The 22,257-nt window shown below is 40.1% G+C and overlaps 1 protein-coding gene across 1 annotated transcript in view; it reads right to left on the bottom strand.

Annotated features, from left to right (window-relative positions):
- Window positions 1-22,257, bottom strand: part of slit3 (slit homolog 3 (Drosophila)) — a 305,681-nt gene that overhangs the window by 223,892 nt on the left and 59,532 nt on the right. The window lies entirely within an intron of this gene.

Below are 22,257 nucleotides of genomic sequence, written 5' to 3'. Positions count from 1 at the left end.
CAGCAACACAGTCAGAACAAGAAACAGACTAAACTTTATGTGACTTGACAATTGTTAGATTGCTGGTTCGTTTTTTTTTGTATCTTGAAGTAGTTCAACTGAAATTGCAGGTTTTCACAACAGCCGACAGAGTAAACCTGACAGGAGATTTCTGAAGCTGTCATGAGGATCGAGGAAGCAGAACGAAAAACACTGCAGGGCCTCGGGACGAGAGGGTTTTGTTTCTGCCCCAACAAACTGCTTAAGGACTACTTCCACATGGAAGGCACCGACCGCTCAGCGGGAAAAGACAATCACTGTGTGCCTGGTGCCCACTTTTACCTCCCTTTCCACCTTTTATATTCTTCAACTTGACAGGAAATCCATGATAATCATCAGGAAAACGATGCATTTAAGGAGTACGACAAGGGTAAGAGTGTCTTTCTGGCAGTACATCTGCTAATAAATGGCAAATTTGAGAGTAAAATTAAATCAATTAACGGGGAAATTACGTTCAAAGCTAGACACATAAGTAGTTATAGCTACGGCTGATGTCAAAAGTGACACTTGTGAAGGTTGTTCCTTGAAAACTGCCGATCTGAAAAACTTTTTTGGCAGCAGTTTCTCTGTTGGAGACACTTAATGGATCGTTTACAAGTTATCTAAAATAGTAGATGCAATAAAATGAGGAAGAGCAGCTTTCTACAGTGTGACGAGTGCCTTGCAAAGTCAAAAATAATGCCTAAAAATAAAATAAAAAACCTCCGCTGAGCTTCCTGGCAGTCAAACTGACTAAACGTGTCTTCCAGGAAGACATAAAAGCAGTTTAAGAAGACAGATTGCTCAGTTGACCCAATGCATCAACCCCATTGGAGCTCCAATGGCCCAATCAACCAATCAGAGATTAGCCACGGCAGGCTGTAATTAAAGGGTTCAAACATCCGCCCGGCAACGGAATCTCACCCTGAGCTGTGATTGGTTGGACCGCCCAGGGGGCCGCAGTAACAGCGGGTCATCGCAGTGACACGGAGCTATGCTGGTGTCGACATCAGCCCAGTGAAAGGTCAGCGCTGAGAGAGAGACCACTCACACTCTGACTGCACAGTGTGAGTGTGTGTGTGTGTGTGTGTGTCAACTGTCACATTCAGCCGGGCTCATTAACTGAGACGCTGATTTATTATTGGTCTAATTACAGAGCTCTGGACGCCAATCAATTATGACTCTAACCTACAAGTCCAACAGCAGCCTTCCATGGGTTAAAGCGTGTGTGTGTGTGTGTGTGTGTGTGTGTGTGTGTGTGTGTGTGTGTGTGTGTGTTCCCTAAATCAGGAAGTGCAGTAGACTAAAGCTGACTCTGTTTCCAATAACGGAAGAGCTCACGACCGCTCTGCTTTTCCTAATGAACTCTTTATTAAGTGGCATTACACTACACAGATGGCAGTGACGCTGTGAATGGAGCAACAGAATACTTCAGTACAGTACATATGATTGCTGGTACACAGACATTGGGTTAGGCTTGTGACATTGGCTTGTAACTCTATTTAAAACTGGGATCAGTACATGGACAAATAATAAGCAGGGAAATAAAATACATGTGTTCACTTTAAAGTAAAACATTCACACAGTAAAAACAACATACTAATAGCCCTCCATATTCTTTGTACTGGATCACTTTTCCAGCCCCACTCTGAGATTCCTAAACACCAACTCTTCATTTTTCAAATGAGCTGTGCTCCACTAAACAAATATTTTTGGAGACTGCATGTTGTGGGGATTACAGTAATCTCATTAAGATACAAAAGAAAGGATTAGGAATTTTCTCAGCTTTTCACCTTTTAATAGGTTCTTCTACTTTCTTACAAAACCATATTCACTAATGATGCTGCTGCACTTCATGTTTGCTCTGTTTGTATCATTTATGCACTATAAATATAATATTATGTTGAATATAAATCAAAGGATACAAAGGATAAGTAAATTATCACACTCTGTTTTATTTATTTAACGCACAATGTCCCAACATTTTTTAGATTCAGGGCTGTACAATAAAGGAAGATAAGTTAATGTGGCAAATAAGGAAAATCATGGACCACCCTTCCTATACATAAACAATATTTACAACATATTGGTTTTGCATTTTACTTTCTTGACATTATGTGTGATGTTAATACACATCTGTCTAGGATAAAACTGTTTGCATATTCTTTGAGAAACACACAAAAACATTTTCTTTTCTGTTATTTCAAGCCCATAATTCATGAATCCAACATTTGCTTCATTTGAAAAGGATTTTCTTCTCAATGAAAATATTTTGTGAAGATATTTTGCAACTTGCACTGTAACCTCTCCTTCAGTTTGAATCAAGCTTTCTCCATCCCCAATTCTCCCAGCGAAGATTTGCACAACAGTTCGGATGAAATGTGTGTTTCCGTATTGGCTGTCAAACACCGTAAGAACTTGATAGCCCTGGATCAGAGAACTACGAAACATTACTCATCTAATGGGAACAGGGCTGTCAGTAAGGCTGTGTCTGTGTGTGTGTGTGTGTGTGTGTGTGTGTGTGTGTGACACCTATCACATCATGTGAGTGTTCAGGATGTGAGAGCAGTGTCCGCCTGCAACCTTCATCACCTTCATCTCTGAATACATAATATCATGTAATGCATACCATAATGCCCCTTCGTGAGCTGAATATTTATGTCCTGGTTGTGAGGTAGCCTGAAGGTTAAAAAACTGAGCGCATGACTGGAAGGTCAGTTTAGAATTGCTTAACGTTCTTCCCCTCACCTACTGTGAACAAACCCCTCAGGAAGACGTATAATTCCCCCAAAAACCAACCACCACCATCTAATGTGCAAATCTGCAAGGCAATCCAGGTTAAATTAAGTCCCAGCGCTATTGATTTAGTAATGCATTTATCTGATTCCTATACATCACCTCTGTGTGGGGGCTGCTAGTTAACAGGTAATGAGCTATCTATATGCACACAGTATTTTATACGGCCTGTCTGCATGTTAGTTACACCATAAAGACAAATATGGCAAGAAAATTAGATACGGCTTGAGAAAATGAAATGAAGGAAAGACAGAGTCTGATGTAAAAAAAAAAAAAGTGAGATATGAGAAAAGAATGAATGAATTATGGGTAAGAGCAGGACAGAAAGATGGGGAAATAATTCAGCCTCTGACATTAATATGGTCGAGTATAATCACAGAAATGAATAAAGGACATGACTGCCAGTTAAAAAACTGGCCCACTCTGTTTAATATGATAAATACTTGCAATTCGAATGCATTAGAACTGTGAATTCGACGTGATTAAATATTGAAAATTGGGTTTAGAATTTAAATAAACCTCATGCTTTTATTTGCAGTTTTAACAAATTAGGTTTTGACTTCTATAGAGTTTGCATGTTGTATAATACCAGGTCACAAAACCTAGTATGTCCACCAAAAACACCCAACTGGGAGCACTTGAGAGTACTTTGGAGATGCAGCATTTTTCAGCTTTTTTGGTAAGTAAGTAAAATTGTAGGCAAAAGGTAGAGTTTCTTTCTCTGGATGATTGGAAGGCTTGGAGAGCTGGTCTGGTGGATTCATGAGATTTTGTTCATGTATCATCCTTGGACCAGAGGTGGGGTACTACCTAGACAGGTCTTCAGACTATCACAGGGCAGTTTAGAGTCACCAATGTACCAACACGGGGAGAACATGCAAACTCCACACAGAAGAGCTACAAGCTGAATTTCGAACCTGTGACCCTCTTGCTGTGAAAGTGCTAACCACTACCTGAGCTGTTGTTGTCAAGGAAACATTGTTGTCGAGCCATCATGATGGTTGGTCTTTGTAATATCTTCCTGCCTCCACTGTGATTGGACAGCTGGGTAAAAAGTGAAGAGCACAGCGTTTCACTCAAAGCTGAACATTTGTCAACTCTCAACGACTAGAAATAGACACAGATTGTGCATCACTTAGCACAGCATAGACGCTCATTGCCTCGTCAAGCTGCTGCTGTTTGCCGCATAATGAAAATTCGTATCGCTTCCATTGCAAAGAATCAAAATGACACGCTGGCCTCTGGAAATAGAACTTCGGTGGACTCTGCTAGCCAACTGGCAAACATCACACTGCTCTATTTAAATTTCCTGCTTCCACTGGGAAGCGTGAGCAGCAGTTACTGTCAAAAACAAGAAAAATATGTTTTCAAGTGAATTTATTAGTCTCATAAGGTGATTTTGTGCAAACAGAACAGAGCAGAATTTAAATCCACCAGCATGGGTCTTTAACCTTGACTAACATGACTCACTGAATCCCAGCAGTGACTCACAGACTCACGCAGGGACAAAGATATTGGCTCACCTCCATACACACACACACACACGCAATTTTCTTTTCTCAAAGCAAACTCTGTCTTGTTGTGGATAAGACAAGAGCCGACCAGCTTCCAACACACACACACACACACACACACACACACATAAATACATACACCGTGTCTATAGTGTATGTAAACTAATTCACAGCTTCCCACAACCTCATGTTTCCTCTGGCCTGTTTTTCTCTGACAGATTTATATCAAAGTGCCTTCTGGGGCCACAAAGTACGGGAAAGTTAAACATATAAGCATGCACACAATCACACACAACAACACCCTCGAACTCGTGCACACACACATACACACATATGCAAAGACAAACAATAGAAGGCGAAAGTAAATAAAAGTCTTCCCTGGGTCATACAGGGTGGAATGTGTGAAGCTATGGTGATGCACTAACACCTACGCTATAGATAGATGGGTGTGTGTGTGTGTGTGTGTGTGTGTGTGTGTGTGTGTGTGTGTGTGTGTGTGTGTGTGTGTGTGCAAACACCCACTACCAATGTTATGGTGATGCACTGACACCCGGCCTGCAGAGACGATGCAGGTGGATTGTGGGATACGTGACACATACAAAAGAGCCCGCAGAAGAGCAGAATAAAAAGAAGTCCTGTTTCTACATCTTCACCACACATGAGTGAAAAATAAGATACAGGCACCAGCTCAGAGGCTTCACAGGGTCAATGTGTCTGAGTCAAGATTCACTTTCAGAGGGTTCAGATTTCATTTCCCCAAAACCAGACCAGCATTTGTTGAAAATGATTGGGCACATTTATGTTCCACAGATAATTCCATCAGATATGGTGTCAGTCCCAGAAGACTAAATAAAGTTGATTTTAAACTACAGTTCTGTTCTGCTACTAACACATTAACTGTGTGGTAAGGCATTGCTAGAAACTGCACTCTGTGTCACCAAGCAGTCTGTTTTTTTACACAATATTCTCTGCCTTGCCAGAGCTGCCACAAACCACCTGACTGACTCGTGGCCCACAAGGAACAATGGCCACATTTACAAATGTGTACTGTCAACAAACATCATGTTAGGAATGTAAAATGCAAAACAATGAACTCCTTTCTGACATCAGCCAGGTAATTTTTGCCAAAATCTCTGATCCTGAAAGTTATGTGCAGCATCTTCTGCAGATTGGTTGTTTGTAATGCAAATTATGTTGTAAATATGTTTTAGGATGGGTGCAATGTAAGTGCAGCATTGTGATGTACAGTATACCATGCGCAGGTAAGACAGTGTCTTGCTTAAATAACAGGAAACATTATTGTGTAAGTTAGATCTTTACTTTTTCTTTCTTTGTCACATTACTACCATCTTATCTTCCTTTACTGTACAAGGCTTAATTAAAAAAAAAATGGACCACTGTCTAAAACAAATCAGAAAGTGATTACTTGCTGATTCTTTGTGACTTATATTTAATTGAGAACTGTGCGAAGACGATCATTCTATGTCCTAGCTTTTGTTTTTGTTAATATACAGTACAGGCCAAAAGTTTGGACACACCTTCTCATTCAATGCGTTTCCTTTATTTTCATGACTATTTACATTGTAGATTCATCAAAACTATTAATGAACACATGTGGAATTATGTACTTAACAAAAAAGTGTGAAATAATTGAAAACATGTCTTATATTCTAGTAAGCAAAGGGTGGTTACTTTGAGGAATCTAAAATACAAGACATGTTTTCAGTTATTTCACACTTTTTTGTTAAGTACATAATTCCACATGTGTTCATTCATAGTTTTGATGCCTTCAGTGAGAATCTACAATTTAAATAGTCATGAAAATAAAGAAAACGCATTGAATGAGAAGGTGTGTGTCCAAACTTTTGGCCTGTACTGTATATGCACACTGAATTCTGAGTTTGATGCATTCTGTTTTATTTATATTTTACAAAGCAAAAACAGGGTCAATTCATGCAGTAATGTGCTTCCAAAGTGTTGCTTTGTCGGGAGCAGGAGGAGGTTTAAATGCACACATCCTCTCCCACCTGGGAGCTGTTGCCACACCTGAGCAGTTTAGTGTGTTGCTGAAAAGCGCTGCTTGATTCACTTTAGTGCAAATTCTGTTGCTGAAGAAAATGCAAGACTTCAGTTGGAGCAAACAGATGTTTCATGAAGACAAACTGAAGGACTCGTGATCATCGCTCATGGCCCAGCCAACTCTGTTTGCTACAACATACTTGTTTTTTCTCAGAGGAATTCTTTCACATCTGCTCTCTCTCTGTCACTTGTTCCCCCTTTTTTTCCCCTCTATTTATTCATCTTTTTTTCTCCCTCTCTGATTTGTTATCTGAATCGGTGAGAGTATGCAAATTCCAGATATTATTAACAGCTCTCTTACAGATCATGTACACAAACACACCATAGATTATTCATCAACTTTACACCTGAAGGGAAGAAGATAGAGAGATACAAGTTGAAGAAAAACAGAGACAGTTGAAAAAAGGGACAAGACAATGAAAATATAAAGACAGTGGAGCGCATTAAGATATTTTGATATAACATACAGCACAGGAATAGCAATCTAACTCAATTCTGCTCTGTGGAATGCTTCAATCTTGTGCATGAAATTCACTTGACAGCTAGATGGAAATGTAGCTGCAGAGACAAAAGGAAGGACAGAGAGAGAGAGACAGTGGAAGAGGTTGTAAAGGGTGACATGACTGGCATTGCTGGCATTCCTTTCAAGTCTTTTGTTGTTTGTGGGCATTCACATGTGTGTTAGTGTGATACTGAGAGAGAGAGAGAGAGAGAGAGAGAGAGAGAGAGAGAGAGAGAGAGAGAGAGAGAGAGAGAGAGAGAGAGAGAGAGAGAGAGAGAGAGAGAACGAGGGGGAGACAGACAAAGTGAAAAGAGATCAGGTCATTTACAGCTACTGAGGGTAATAATCCAGCGTGGATAACACAAAGCCACCCCCTCAGGCTTTTCTTCACTCCAGCTCATATGGATTTGTATATGGTGCTGCATCTCAGCCAGCTGATTATTACTCTAAAGGTCACAGAAGCAACTTTAATTAAGATAAAACAGACAAAGAGCTTTAAAAGAAAGAGTCTTGATTCTTAACTCGGTACAATACTTACTCATCTGTTGCTTCCTTTCTTTGACTTTCAACCCTTTCCTAGTAAAGGTGGTTGCATGCACAAACACATGCATATACATTCATACAATGAGACTTTTTCTGACAGATGCAGTGCAGTTATTGACAGTTTACACCTGTTAACTCTTAATGAGCGGTCAGACAGACAGACAGACAGACCAGGGAGTCATGAAAGAAGCATTTCATTCATCTAGTTTCCCTCCTTTCCACATCCTGTTGATCTCTGTGTGATTTGCTTTTTTTCTTCATTTTTTTCTCACTTATCACTTTCCATTGACTGATCTTAATGTTGTAACTTTCTGGAAACATTTCAAATGCTCCATTAAAACAGGAATTACATAATGAGAAATAATCAGTTTTAAGAAGTAGAAATGTGCATTAAATTGAGGTAACATTGGACACTTTTTATGATGTAATCGGAGAATAAAAAAATAGCATTTTCGGTCATTCTTTCATACTGCAAAGCACAAACTCATGGCTGCAAAACAATGGAATGGTGGAGAAAATGAAAATTGTGTAATTTCTTAAATAACTAAGCAAACTCCCCAGAAATATTGGGGAAACAAAATCTTTTTAATGCATTACAATGTCTTCCTTTCTTTCTCTTAAACTTCCTCTCTGTCTTTTACAGACCATGTCTTTGTCCACTTTGTGTCCCTCCCCCAGCTAAACCAGTAAGGAATGCAGTTGACGAGGATTTCCCAGTTTGCGTGTGTGTGTGTGTGTGTGTGTGTGTGTGTGAGAGAGAGAGAGGGAGAGCGTGCATGCAAGTGTGTGCACGTGGATAAAACATTCCTGCCCCCCTGTTATGCAGAAGGAGCACACCTGCAGGGCACCTGAGGTCACGGGGTCACACACACACACACACACACACACACACGCATGCAGAGACACACTTTGTGGGACATGCATGACTGGGCACCAACTACCTGTTGCTCTCTTTTTTCTCTACCTGCACCGTGCAGAGCTGATAGAAATATACCTTCTCTTTTTAAACTGTAGCAGAAAGGAGTGAGAAGTGAAAAGATTGCATGCACTCTTATATGCATTGCTTTTTTCTTTCCTCCTCCTTTATTGATTTCTATCCCTTCTTCCTTTCTTTCTTTGAAGCCACCCAGAGCGTAACCAGTGAGAAAGTCATTAGATATAGTAGTTTGTACTGGGATTAGGAAACTAAGCTGGTAAATACAGCAAGGCTTTCAGCTGGCAGCCAGAAAACGGAAGGGAGAAGAGGAGGCAATGAAATTGGTAGATAGAGAGGGGCAGAGAGGGAGGGAACGAGAGAGCGGGAAAGGAAGGAAAGACCGAAAGGAGCAGGACGAAAGAAGGTGAAAGACAGACAGAGTAAGACGCGATTAGGAGCTAGTGAGTAAAAAAGAAAGCAGCTTCCCTCGTTGCTCATTAAAAGTTGAGGGAACTCAAACAGAGCTGGTGGCAGCTTGCAGTCCTTCTGCTGAAAAACCAAACAGAGCGAAGGAGCGAATGGGAGGCGAAGAGAAAAGAAGAATGACAGAGAATGGAGGTACTTAGTTTTCCCAGTCGTTTAGCAGTCGTGTTGTTGTCAGTCTTTAGAGAAGCTTAGAGAGGACAGCCATTCACTCCGGGGCAGGCGGACGCAGCTGCTACCCAAGCACACACATACACATACTGAGACAAACACACACAATCATGCTGTCACACATGCACACAGGGATGCGAGCCAGGATAAAGACACACATACAGACACACAGCTACAGCACACAGCTCTAAAGCTGAACAGCAAAAGAAAATAAAGTTTCCTTTTTTATAGGAGCTGAATAAAGAATTTTGTCAACAAAGAAAATATTAAATAAACACAAACACAAACAGGATAATACACTTGGCAGACACAGAAATACATTGTGCCACAGCTTAAAAGTGCATATTGAGGTTTAAAATGTAAAATCAATTGATTGATCAAAACTTGAAACAAAAGTCCTTAAAACTTTCTAACCTTTAACATTTTTTTTTTGTTTCTGTTCTCCTCAGGCTCTGAGGAACAATACAAATTTGCACAATCAATCACACCAAAGTCGTGTCTAGTTTTTTGGTGACATTTAAGGCCTTAAGACACCAGGCCGAGACATATTAATGACACAAATTGACGTCCATTCTGCACAATATGCTTCCTTGATGCCATAATTTGTGTCGAGGCTAAGAAAAAATTTGCAATATTTGCATTCTCTGTGAGAGTACGCATGACAAAAACAACAGTTAATAAATACCTTGACATGACAAATTAATTGCATGAAAAAATGTCTTTGAACAGTAAAAAACTGCCCAAAGTTCATTCACAAGTTGGACACAGCAAACGCAGGGAGTTACATACTGTACACACACTCTTCTGCACACAACCAACTCTGACCTGTTTCCTGTGTCTTACTGTATTACACACACACACACACACACACACACACTTACAGTCAGACATTGTTTGAATCATCCGATTGTGAGTGTGGGACTGAAGCTCTTTGGTTAGAGTGAGGAGGAAGGCTGGTGACAAAGGGCCGTCTATGGATGGAGGGATGTGGGTTTGCAGGGTGTGAAAGACAGAAAAAGGAAGAGTCAAATGAAAATGAGTGTGTGTACACAGACATACAGAGGCCCTTCAGGCTAAATGAAATGGACTCTCTGTGTGAAGGGCTGAAAGCTTTTAAACAAACGAGAACGAGACATTTTCTATGCAGGGCTGGACTCAATATCTAGAGAGACAGACGGATAAACAGACAGATATGTCCAAATAAAGTCAGACGCTTTCTTTTCCCAGGAGTCGAGAGGCCAGGAGGACCATTCAAAGAATTTCAAAGTTAACTTGCATCAGTTAACGTGGAAAAACAGCAGCAAATGATGATAGGCAATTCAGTTTGATGTCAGAGACCGACCTGACGGAGCACAGCCGGGGCAAACAGTCCTCGCCATTATGATTAGTGGAGTCAAAGATCTCTATGTGCACAATTACGTTCAGGTACATTACCATGAGCCTGGAAAACAGGCCGGTTTAATGGTCTATCTGAAGAGGAAAGACTTTGTTTGTTAAGCCATTTGGATGAAATTGAAAAACAAAGTTAATTTTATTCTGACTTAGTTTTCAAGCTTTAAGGACTTTAGTGAAAAATGCCCTCCGTCTCTGCAGAAGCCTTCTGTTTGGATATGAAGTTTCAGGAAGAAAATCTTTATAGCAGTTTTATTTATCACTTCAAAGAGAGTATTTTGTCCCTAACTACATAATAAAATATCTTCATTATATGCTTCTTAAGTAACACTTATGTGTAAGACAGACATCTAAAAAACTTACACCTCAAAAAAGGGGTGTCTAAAAACAAAATAAAAACACTAAATCTGAGGGAAGTTATCTTGCTGCATGGACAGATAATTTCACTTGACAATATTTCTTGAATAAAGATTGGTAAATCTAGAAATAAGCATGTTGAACACTTAAAATAAGAAATTAACTGTTAAAACAAGATAGATGATCTAACACTTCTAAATCTAAGTTTTTTTAGTTTTCATCTTCTGGCTGCACCATTTATCTTTAAATCAACAAATCACTGCCTACTCCTCCCAGTTACATCCATCTCTCACTGTGTTCACCTCCTTCTGCTGAATTCGTTCAGCAGTATTTTTCATTTTTTGGTTTGAACATGGGGCTTTGGTGCAGCATGGTAGGAATATTTTTGCATGATAAATGCCCTCCACCAAAAAGGAAAGCGCTGCTGCCGGATACGCCTTAAAATGTATTTTCTATGAAGAATTACTTCCAGTGCAAGGAAACTTTGCATCTCATCTGCAGACTATAAAAACGTAGATGCATAATTATTATTTTTTATCACAAACAAAAGTCCCAGTCGCCCGTGGTGTGTGTGTGTGTGTGTGTGTGTGATGTGCTTTCAGTTTAGCGGACAGTAAAAAGAGGAAGCTGTGGGCGATCGGCTCCTCTCTGTACTCTCTATGTGGTTTGGGTCTGTGTGAGTGTGTGTCTTGCTCTGATCATGGGTGAGTAGAAGGGCAAGCTGTATGATGAGCCCGCTCTGTGTGTGTGTGTGTGTGTGTGTGTGTGTGTGTGTGTGTGTGTGTATTGACTGTGCATGCACATTTCCTTTGCCTTCAGATCATATGAGCGTGGGAGGTTTAAAAATGCTACATCAAGCCAGCAGCACAGGCCAAAATATGTGCATATGTGTGCGTGTGTGTGTGTGTGTGTGTGTGTGTGTGTGTGTGCATATAGATTTCCCAACCCGCCTATTTACAGCTAAAGGAAAACTGTGATTAGAGAGAAAGGAGAGAGAGAAAGAAAGAGACAGAGGGAGAGAGGGGGCAGACAGAAAACTCTCTCCATCTGGCCCAGTGGTAAGCCTGCCAGAACACGCACACATACACACACACCACACACATACACATGCAGAGGCACAAACACACCGTTACAAACAGTGTTATTTTCTTGTTTTGTTCTATTCTCATTCCAGAGTCATAAACAATACCTCACGAACCAACATCCTGACACACACACATACACGGATGTGACCTTAGGCGCGCACACACACCCTCACACACACACATGTGAAAGTGTGAGACAGACAGCTCGACAGACAGACAGACAGTGTCTCCCCCTAAATCACCCACAGTGGCTTTTGAATTTAAGGGCCTCCAAATAAGAAACCCCCAACCCAAAAAACCCACAATGTTGTTGGGTTTAGGGATTGGGTAACACACACACATACACACACTTTCATGGTCCTATTACAAACTTAATACCGACTTAATCACTGCACTGGTTTCTAAACCCTCTTTTCCTGGCCACAAAGAGTCTTTTCCTTTCCTCTAATAAAGACGACCTCTCTTCTGCTGCAGTCAGACAGATATCGGTGCTGCAGAAGGTCAATTCATCAGTCTGCGTCCTTTATTGAATCAAACAGAACATCTACCTGAGCAGAGGGAAAATGCCCCTCCATGGAAATTGTAGACAGCAGATAATGAAGGTGGAAAGTCTTTAATGAACATGGAAGAACAGTTTTTTAATATAATGCACCCTGGGCTTGTAATAACCGAAACGTATCATGTTTAATAAATGTTTTATGAGCAATGTCAATGTTTTGAATAGATAAGGTTACAGCTTTTCATCCATTATTTCAATATTTATCTCTGCTAAGAAAGTCATGTTTTCAGCTTGGTTTGTCTGTTTGTCAAATCAAACTTTATTTATATAGCGCTTTTCATACATATAAATGTAGCACAAAGTGCTTTACAAAAAATAAGAATAAAAACAGACAATAAAAAAGACAAAACCCACCCCTCCCATCCCCACATACACATCTGTACGTACACATACATGCACACACGCACATAGACACATACGCACACAAAAACACACACAAACACACACTCAGACTCACACACAGTACATATTGATTGACAGTGTAGAGACATGGCAAGAGACTGTCAGCAGGATTACAGAAAAAATAATGACTTGATTTTCATGAAATTTAATAAAAGGGTGTAGCATGGGTGAAGCAAAAGCCCATTAAAATTTGGAGTGGATTTTCATCTTTGTTAACTTTGCGAGATGCAGCAATTGTCCTGCATTCATAGTGTTGAAATAATTGGAAAAATTTGTTCACAACTGGGAAAATTCACAGCACATTAAACTGTATTGTTAATAAGCAAGTTAGTTATGTTGCCAGTTTCACCAGGTCTTTATTGTCAAACAGTCACTGTACTTCGAGGGACTTCCTGGATAAAATATTCAAAAATGTAAAGTAACTTTCACAAGTGCAGCTCTGAATATTGTACTGATGCAATAACCAAACATGCATAGTTAAAGGTCATAATTCCTTTTATTTTTATAAAGTAATGACCAGGACTTTTTCTTGACAAAGCATACCTTTTCATGTCACTGGCAAATTTCAATATTTTTTCCATTTTCTCCCCCTGGCTGTTGCTGATGCCATATATTTCCACGTGGGGGTAAAACACATCTCATCACTAAAAGTCAAATTTCCTGTAACAATGACTGGCCGAAGCTGTTGTTTATTTTTCCATCTGTCACTAGCGATATCTGAAACGCTGCTGACAGGATTTTAATGAAGCTTTGGAAAATATGGATCAAAATGATTAAACCATTGTTTTCCATCACTGTGAGAAATGCGAGTTACAGTCAGAGACAAAAAGACTTTTGATAGCGCTTGGCCTGGAGGAGGTCTGCCTGGTCGATGCCTTGTTAACTGTGGTCGTGTTTCTTTACAATTACTGATAGCTGTGCAAAGTTACCCCCCCCCCCCGCAAAATTGCACTTTTTTACACTAGCAAAACTGACTCTTGTGTCTTCTCTGCTTGATAATCTTAACTTTTGACTGCCTGAAATAGCCTAGGGAAATATTTCAATTAACTTTAAATATGTTTAAAAAATAAAATCCTACCTAGACCAGGGTTTTGACATTGGTCCGCATGTCTGGTGCATTACTCAATCAGCTGCATGCATATGCTAATACTGGACCTTGTAAATGAGCTTACCAGACGTGTTCTGTTCGAGGGGCTAAGAGTCTCCTGCTGTGCTGTTAATGTACTGGTCAGCCACAGGGAAAAGTGCTTATTTCTCTCTTACGGTTTTAAATGACTTGAAGAAATGACAAATTAATCTCTGATGACAGGATCAAACCAGGGAGAAAACTAATAGAAGGGGGTTTTATTGCATTAAATACACGTAGTGCACAGATGCAGAGAAAAAAGCATGTGTCTACAAACACAAAAAAAGACTTGATTGCAAACTTGAATGCATGCACAGACAGACACGTACGCAGTGACCACAAACGCTGCGCTGTCAGGCACCGCAGAAATGAGAGAGAGGTCATCTGATGAAAGACTGGAGGATAATTGATGATATTTCTGTGCTGGAGCCTCTTCAGCCATAAAGCAGATTGCACATCTGTTATGTCGATGGACAGTTGACTTGAGATTTGGGAGCAGGAACTAGTCTCTGCTCGAGGTGGTGGCAAGAGAGGCCACAACTGTCTTGATAATCTCACCACAGTATGAGCTGGGGCTGCTTCACGAGCAACCAATGGCTGGATAGGGTAAAAATATCCAGGGATATAATCTTTAACTTAGTGGTTTTGTTAAATTGGGATCATCTGGATCAAAAAGGAGTCCATATCAGCAGAAGAAAGTATCACCTATGTTTCTGGTCTTCTAAAAATCTCACATTTAATTGCTAAAGTTGTTGAAAAGTGCTATAATTATTGTTTTTGGTACTATATTATACCTGCCTGACTTCTGCATGTGTCTCCTTCCAAAGAAAGGACAAAGAGGAAACGGAGGCAGACAAAAAGAAAGGAGGAAATAAAAAGATAAAAGTAAAGGAAGACACCAAAGCTTTGCCCTTTGCAGTTAATACTGAGGGCTCAGAGAGAGGCACAGGGAGACGGTCAGGAGGAAAAACATACTTCAGACTGCAGTTCATCTTCTAGGACAAGTCTCCATCTCATATGACCACGTAGCTCATTTGTTCCTAACCTCTAAAATGACTAGTTTCCTAAATTAGTGCCGCAATCGGTGGCAAGAGATGAACACATTCTCTAAATGGAACAGTCCAAATTTAAAACAGGTGGTTTAAAAAGTTTAGTTGGGTTTAAGAAACAAAACTACCTGGTTGGGTGTAGGTACAAATCATGGCTTGGGTTAAGATAAGTGCGTTTATAATTACATGGCATAAAAAGTTACATAAGTAAAAATGAAAGTCAAATTAAAACAAGTTCCTGGGTCAGAGTCCTGTTTGCTGTTTGTTTGACCCATCCATCCACCCCGCCTTCCTCCCAATGTCCCTCTCTACATCACCATCCTGTGCTCCCAACATAATTATTACAGCCACTAGAGGTTGCAGCCAAAATAAACATAAATATGAGTCATGATAAGCTGCTTGAACAAACAACCTATTAGATAATTTTTAGAGAGGACAGTCTCAAATAGAAGAATTTTTAAAGCATCTTGATTCGATAACTTGTACAAGAATAGTTAATGTTGATAAAAGTCCTTCAGTATCACCAAGATGGTTTAATATCCACTCGGGTCAACTTTGTTTATGTTGTTGTTGAAATTTTTAATTTATATGTAAAGTTTTTCTTTTCTTTTTTTTTCCTTTTTTTTTAAGCGTTTTTCAAGCTTTTATTGAAAGTGACAGATAGAAAGGAGGAGACAGGGGGAGGACAGGCGGCAAAGAGATCTCAGGCTGGATTCGAACCCAGGTTCGCCGCAGCAAGGACTCAGCCTTAATGGTACCTGCTCACCCAGTGTGAGCCACCAGGACGCCCCATATGTAAAGTATTTCTATGCTCACAGAACAACAATGTTAATAAATCTGATAGAAATATAAAGCTGCATTTTGGCTTTTCTGTGGCATTAAAAACTTGACTGAAAAAAAGTGAGACAGGCAGACAGACAGAGAAGTGCGAGGGAGAGGAACAGAGTCAAAAAGAGGAGGACACAAAACAGACAGAAGGAATATTCTCTTGTGGTCTACACCGGTACATAGGTTAATTTTATTATTGCAAGTCTGCTGAGTGGAAAAAGTAAGGATGCAGCTTTGGATTGGAAACAAATGTCAGTAGAAATCCCTCTTGGGCTGTCTGTGGAGAGTGGAGGAGAGGAGAGAAATATATATATATATATATATATATATATATATATATATATATATATATATATATATATAATGTGCATTAGATAACTCTGAGAAATGTTTCTGAACTACACTTCCCAGAGATCACTTTCTCATGCGATTATAGGCTTTGCTTTCTCATTTTATGCTTCAAAAAGTCTGCAGTGCTTCTGTAGTGCTATATGAAGGAATATCAGGAAGAGTACAAGTAAAGGGAGAAAATGATGGGTGGAAAAGAGCAAAAAAAGGTCTGAAGAACACTTGTTTCAGGGTTCAGAAACTGTGCAGCGACCCCAGCCTCGACACACAGAGCTGCCCGAGCAGTTAAGTCTATTAGGGACTCAGGTGCACACGTATGTGCACATGCATGTTAAAGGTAAACAACCTGATGGGTCTGGAATAGCACTCAGACAAAATGCTGGAACAGCAACAACTTACAGCAGCCTTGACCCATCACGTACACACACACACGTCTGTGCTTCCCGCCCTGTCAGGTACACAGGCAGACGCCACTTAATGGCTTTTTGGGTCAGCACTGAGAGCAAGGCATCATGGGAGTCATATGTTACCTTCCTGGCGTCTGCACTGCTGCCTGCTCTTGACATTTAACCCCACAGACCATGACCAATTTTCAACAACACATCTCTGTGCAACATGGAGCAGGATCAGCGGGAAGTTTGGGCAAAGTTATTTTGCACAGAAGAACACTGGAACGTGTGTGAATCAGTGAGAAGGTCATTGTTCTGACCTTTCTCTCAGTGAACCGAGAAAGAATTGAACTTGACAGAGTCATCTCACACAGAAATCCACCAAGACACAGAATCCAAGACTACTTGCTGAAAAGGTCAAACCCCGGCGCTAGAAAATAACAGAAATCTGAAGAGAACTTTAAAGTGAGAGAAAATGACAACACACCTGCACGGACACATTTATGGTCAAACCGAAACCCTTTAAAAGACAGATTAAGCCTAAAAACCTCAAATATCAGTGTACCTGTTTAGGGAAAGTATTTTAAGTAAATCATAGTGATAGCATGGAAAACTTGGGGAATGATTAAACGAGTCCTCTAACATACTATACAATTAGTGGTGGAATCTGATTCTTTAATAATACACAACCTTAACTACAGAAGAAACATAAAACAGGTGTTTAGACAAAAGAGAAAAGCAACGATTTTTTCCATTTTCATCTCAGTTTTGACGCATGTAAACATTTTTTTTTAACTTTAAGTTTCTCTGAATCACAAAAATAAAAAGTTTCCACCGAGAAGCAAACAATTAAATAAATAAAAAAGCAGCTACTGTCATAAAAAGTGGACTGTGTTGTCATCGCAACAGTTTCCACAGCAGAGACTGCCAGAGTTGTGATTAGGCCAATTAGGCTGAAGACTAATTATGGGATGTATTTAAAGTTGTGCAAATGAATGGCTGCACTAACTAACTAACTTGGAGGTGATACACACACACACAAACACACACACACACACACACACACACACACACACACACACACACACACACACACACACACACAGAATGAACAGGAAGCCTGTAGTTGTCTTTGCATGGCTGCTGGTCACTGACCCATTGAGGACAGGAGGGAACTCCCTCAGCACTGCATTCAGGTGTATGTGTGTGTGTGTCTGGCTCTATATTCCTGTGTGTATGTCCTGTGTCCACATCTGCCTCCCTACCTACAAGCTTGTGTGTGTGTGTGTGTGTGTGTGTGTGTGTGTGTGTGTGTGTGTGTGTGTGTTTCCAGGTAGAGGGCCCTTCCTCCCTGTTCAGCTTTCACTCAGCAGATTTCATTAACGTGGCTCCTCGAGGAGTCTTTCATCTCACTGGCTTTCCGGAAAGGTAGAATGGTCTATTTACCAGCGGAGCTCGGCCAAAAAGCCTCAAACTGCTATTATTACTACATCTACCTCCAGAATTAGACTGGTGATTAATAGAGGGTCTGTATGTGTGTGTAATGCACCTACAGTTTGTGTGTGTGTGTGTGTGTGTGTGTGTGTGTGTGTGTGTGTGTGTGTGTGTGTGTGTGTGTGTGTGTGTGTGTGTGTGTGTGTGTGTGTGTGTGTGTGGCGGAAGTAACTGAAAGTAGAACAAAGAGAAGGAAACACTTTAGAGAGGAGGGATTATAAGAGGGGAAGAGAGACGTCTGTTTTATTGCCCATTAAGTATTTTAAACCTCAAAGCAAAGCATTTAGTCTCTCTTTGTAAAAATCCACAGATAGTTTTTGAGCATTTGTCACTGCAGTTATCTCAGTACTTAAAACAGAAGGCATAATTTGTAGGACAGCTCAAGATTAAGGCCATTAATAGTCATGTCTATAACCTAAACAAGCAGAAGTATTACAATAATCCTAAAGCAAATCATGACACAATTCTGATTTTTAGGGGCCTATCTTACACCCACCGCAAGGCAGTACCAACACAGCATAACTGTCGTTGTTTCAGACTGATGCAATTGTCCTTTCACGCCCAGAGTTTAATAAGCAAATGTACTTGTGCACATCTGTGTGCGTGTTGATTTTAAAATGATGTGTGGTCAGTTGTTGGTGCATTGCTATCTTGACATGTCAGAAAATGATTGCACCATTGAAAAACAAAAAAACCTGGTCTAAAGTCAATGGCGCACTTGCTATTTAGAGGACACAGTATTCAGATAGTAAAAGGCACCTACATAGGCGGGTTCTCCATGTGCATTTACTCTGTTAAACAGGTTATCAGGTGTTTACAGGACAAAGGATAAGGAGACCTCAGAGGCAGTAAACCTCTCATTTCTTCAATTTGCTAAATCTGCCATTTAAATAGAAATGTCATGTGTAGCCACACCTGGCTTTCAAAGGAAAGAGGAGATGATTCTCTAATTGGTTAAATTCATGTTATTTCCAAGACACAGCTATGATTAAATTAAGAGACAAAAAACAAACTCTTTGCTGCTTCTGACTTAATCTGCGCCCAGATTATGCACTATTTTATTCGTAAAAGTGGAGTTGGAAACGCCCTAAACCTGCACCATACACTTTAGACCGTGCTCTATAGGTCGTTGAAATTGGGCCAAAAGATAGATTAATCAGTTGTTTATTATCTGTGTTTTAGACTGTATTTGCTCTGAGGACACACAGGAAGAGCTGGTGTTTTTGATAAGTGGAATTTTCTATCAACGAGCCACTTTACGACATTATAAAAAAAGCACTCCAATTTGTGAATCCCAAAAACCACTCACTGTGTTTATATTAGTCACTAATGGGCTCTCTGTACAAGTGTATGGTACTTAGCTGTGAGAGACACACTGTTTACAGTCAGGAGCTCATTAGCCAGAAAGCAATGGCCAATATTTTCAGCTGACAGAAAAGCATGTTTTTTTTTTTTTTTTTTTTTTACCCTCACTTACATTTTGTAACACACAAAGTGAAACAGGAAGGTTTATGAACAAGACAAGCACTTGTAAAGATCTCGGACAGAGTGGCAATCTCTTCAACTGGACAGAAAGACAATGGACTGGAAGGAACTCCAATAATCCCAAACATCCCAGAGGAGGCAACTGAGAGGACTGGAGTGCTCTCAAATAAAAGCTCTGAGAGATTTCACCATGTTATTGTTGATTTGTTAAGACTGAAGAGAAAATAAGTATGTACACGCAATATTTCTTGGTGAAAGTGACGACTCTTCTGCAGGACAAATACCACATGAAGAATAACGTCTCTCGTAAGGTGATATATTACAAGCCACATGTTTTTGTGAGAGTGAGAGTATTTCCTATATCTTGTGAAATGTCAGGACAAACACGGTGTAGGAGGTGACCTGTACCGCTCCTGCATGTCAGCCCTTGGCAACAAATGTCTATGGAGACAAAGAGCAGGAGAGGAAAAACAGGAGAAAGACATGCAGGATGTGATTTATGTTGGTGTTGATTGTTGACTTACTCTCGCTGTCTCTCGCTCTCATTTCTCTCTTCCCTCCCCGCATTCTGCCATTTATATTTCAGTCCACTCTTTTCTCTTGTCTCTCATTGTCTGCTGCTCTCGTTTTGGCTTTCTTCTACGCTCACACAAACGTCCCCCTGTGAATTAAAGTTTGTCAGCACGCACGGACAAACTGCCACTCAGCCCTTAAATGGAAAGGAAAATGAGAAAAGGTTGTAGACCGTTTAAGACGACGTTAATTAAATCACAATTCATTTTTCTTTTGATTATATTAATCTAAATTTTCTAAATTGGTATTAAAACTTAAAGCGTTATGGGCAAAAAACAAATAGTGTTTTCCAATATCAGATTTTCTCCACCAGAAGCCTGAAAGCTTAATGTCTGCTGCTCTGCTGTTGGTTTTGACCTCTGACCTCTCTACAGAGTACCGAGCCAAAGGAGGATTTGAAATCCCTAGAATCCCTATTACATACAATATAATTATTCTCATTATCAAATGGTAAATGGGGCTGCATTCATATAGTGGTTTTCTCCCTTACCAGGCAAAAAAAAAAAAAATCCTTTAAAATGTGTCTCTCATTTCCCATTTACACATAAATTCATACATTAATGGGTTAGGGTTGGAACAAAAGTCCTTGTAACTACTTGACTACAACACCTTACCAGAAACTTTTTTGCCCTAAATATAGATCACTGGTTTTGTAGCCTAAATTCAAACAAACTGCAGCCTTTTTTTTACAATAGGGAACCATATGTGGATGTTTAATGACGTGTGTGCTATTTTTAGAACGCTCCGCTCTGTACTGTGAACACTAATATGTGCCTTTATGGGACATGGTATTGACAAACGACCTATTGTGACGTTAAGGTTGGAGATCTTGTTGAGTCATAATCGCAAAACATGGTTGTTTACATTTTCAAATCAGTGACCAAATTTGAGATCTAGCATGTAAACGCAAATTTGAAGGTAAAATAAAAAGTAATGCTGGTCTGCATATTTAAGTCCCAACTGAAGAATCATCTTTGACATTTAAGGAGTTAAATAAATGTTTTTTTAATAGCAAAATATATATTTTGTAACAGACGTGGCTCCGGTCTACTGATTGTACAGTCAGTGGTCCAATCCCTGGCCAGGGCACTCTACGTGTTGATGTATCCTTGAACAAGATACTGAAGTCATGGCTGTGCCTCGTGTGTGTGTGAATGGCTTGTAGTCTAAAAGCTTTTTGCTGAGAAAAGAAAAGCATGACACAAAAGCAGTTGATTCATAAAGACCCAAGAGAAGAAGAACAGAAAGCACAAGCAGTTAAGAAAATACCTACAGAGAATATAAAGACAGGATCATTTAGCTTCAGGGGGAAAAAACAAAAGGGAAAACAAATGTTGATGATGAAAAAAGTCACGGATGATGACGACGATGATGATGACTGTTGTGCTGAAAAACGCTGTTGCGTTTTCTAAATTGGGTACTTAGACAGTCCAATTGACTCCAGAAGATGTTTCTGGCCAACCGGAGGCCTGTAATTATACACACTGATATGTTTTAGATGATGAGAGTGGAGCTCACACACACAAAACATATTGCACACACACACACACACACACACACACACACACACACACACACACATAATGTCTGCCACTCCAGACTTGGCAACTTTTCCAAAGAAAGTGGGCATCGGGGCCCCAAAGTAAGCATCTGTGTGTGTATGAGTGTGTGTGTTCAAAGCCTTATTCCCGTCATCTAAAACATAATCCATATATGTGTGTGGTAGGTCCACAGTGTTCCAGGAAGGAGTGTGTAACTGTGTGTGTGTGTGTGTTAACGAGACAGTGCTAATTAAAATCAGAACAGCCTCAGAGCACAGCTATGTTCTCCATCCATGACATTATTGCATGTCATCACACATGCACACATAAAATGGTAAAATACGAGCAAAGGCAAGCGCACACACAAAGCCTCACTAAAAATTAGATATGCACAAACGCATACACACAGATCTCTGGCATCTCTGTGGTCTCTCCAAGCCAACAGTGTTAAATTCTTCCCGCCTCTATGCTTCCCACAATCCTTTGTGTTTGCGAGGTGGTGACGTCAGTGACGCCTCCTGATAGTCTGTCCTCCGATTGTTGTCATCTATCAAACAACAATAACAATCTGTGGCGAGCAGCTCTTTGATTTCAGCCTCTGATTGGG

Source organism: Centropristis striata, chromosome 12 (genome assembly GCF_030273125.1).
Source record: "Centropristis striata isolate RG_2023a ecotype Rhode Island chromosome 12, C.striata_1.0, whole genome shotgun sequence".
Lineage (NCBI taxonomy): Eukaryota > Metazoa > Chordata > Actinopteri > Perciformes > Serranidae > Centropristis > Centropristis striata.
Note: the sequence above shows the minus strand (reverse complement) of the source record. Positions and strands in the feature narration are given on the sequence as shown.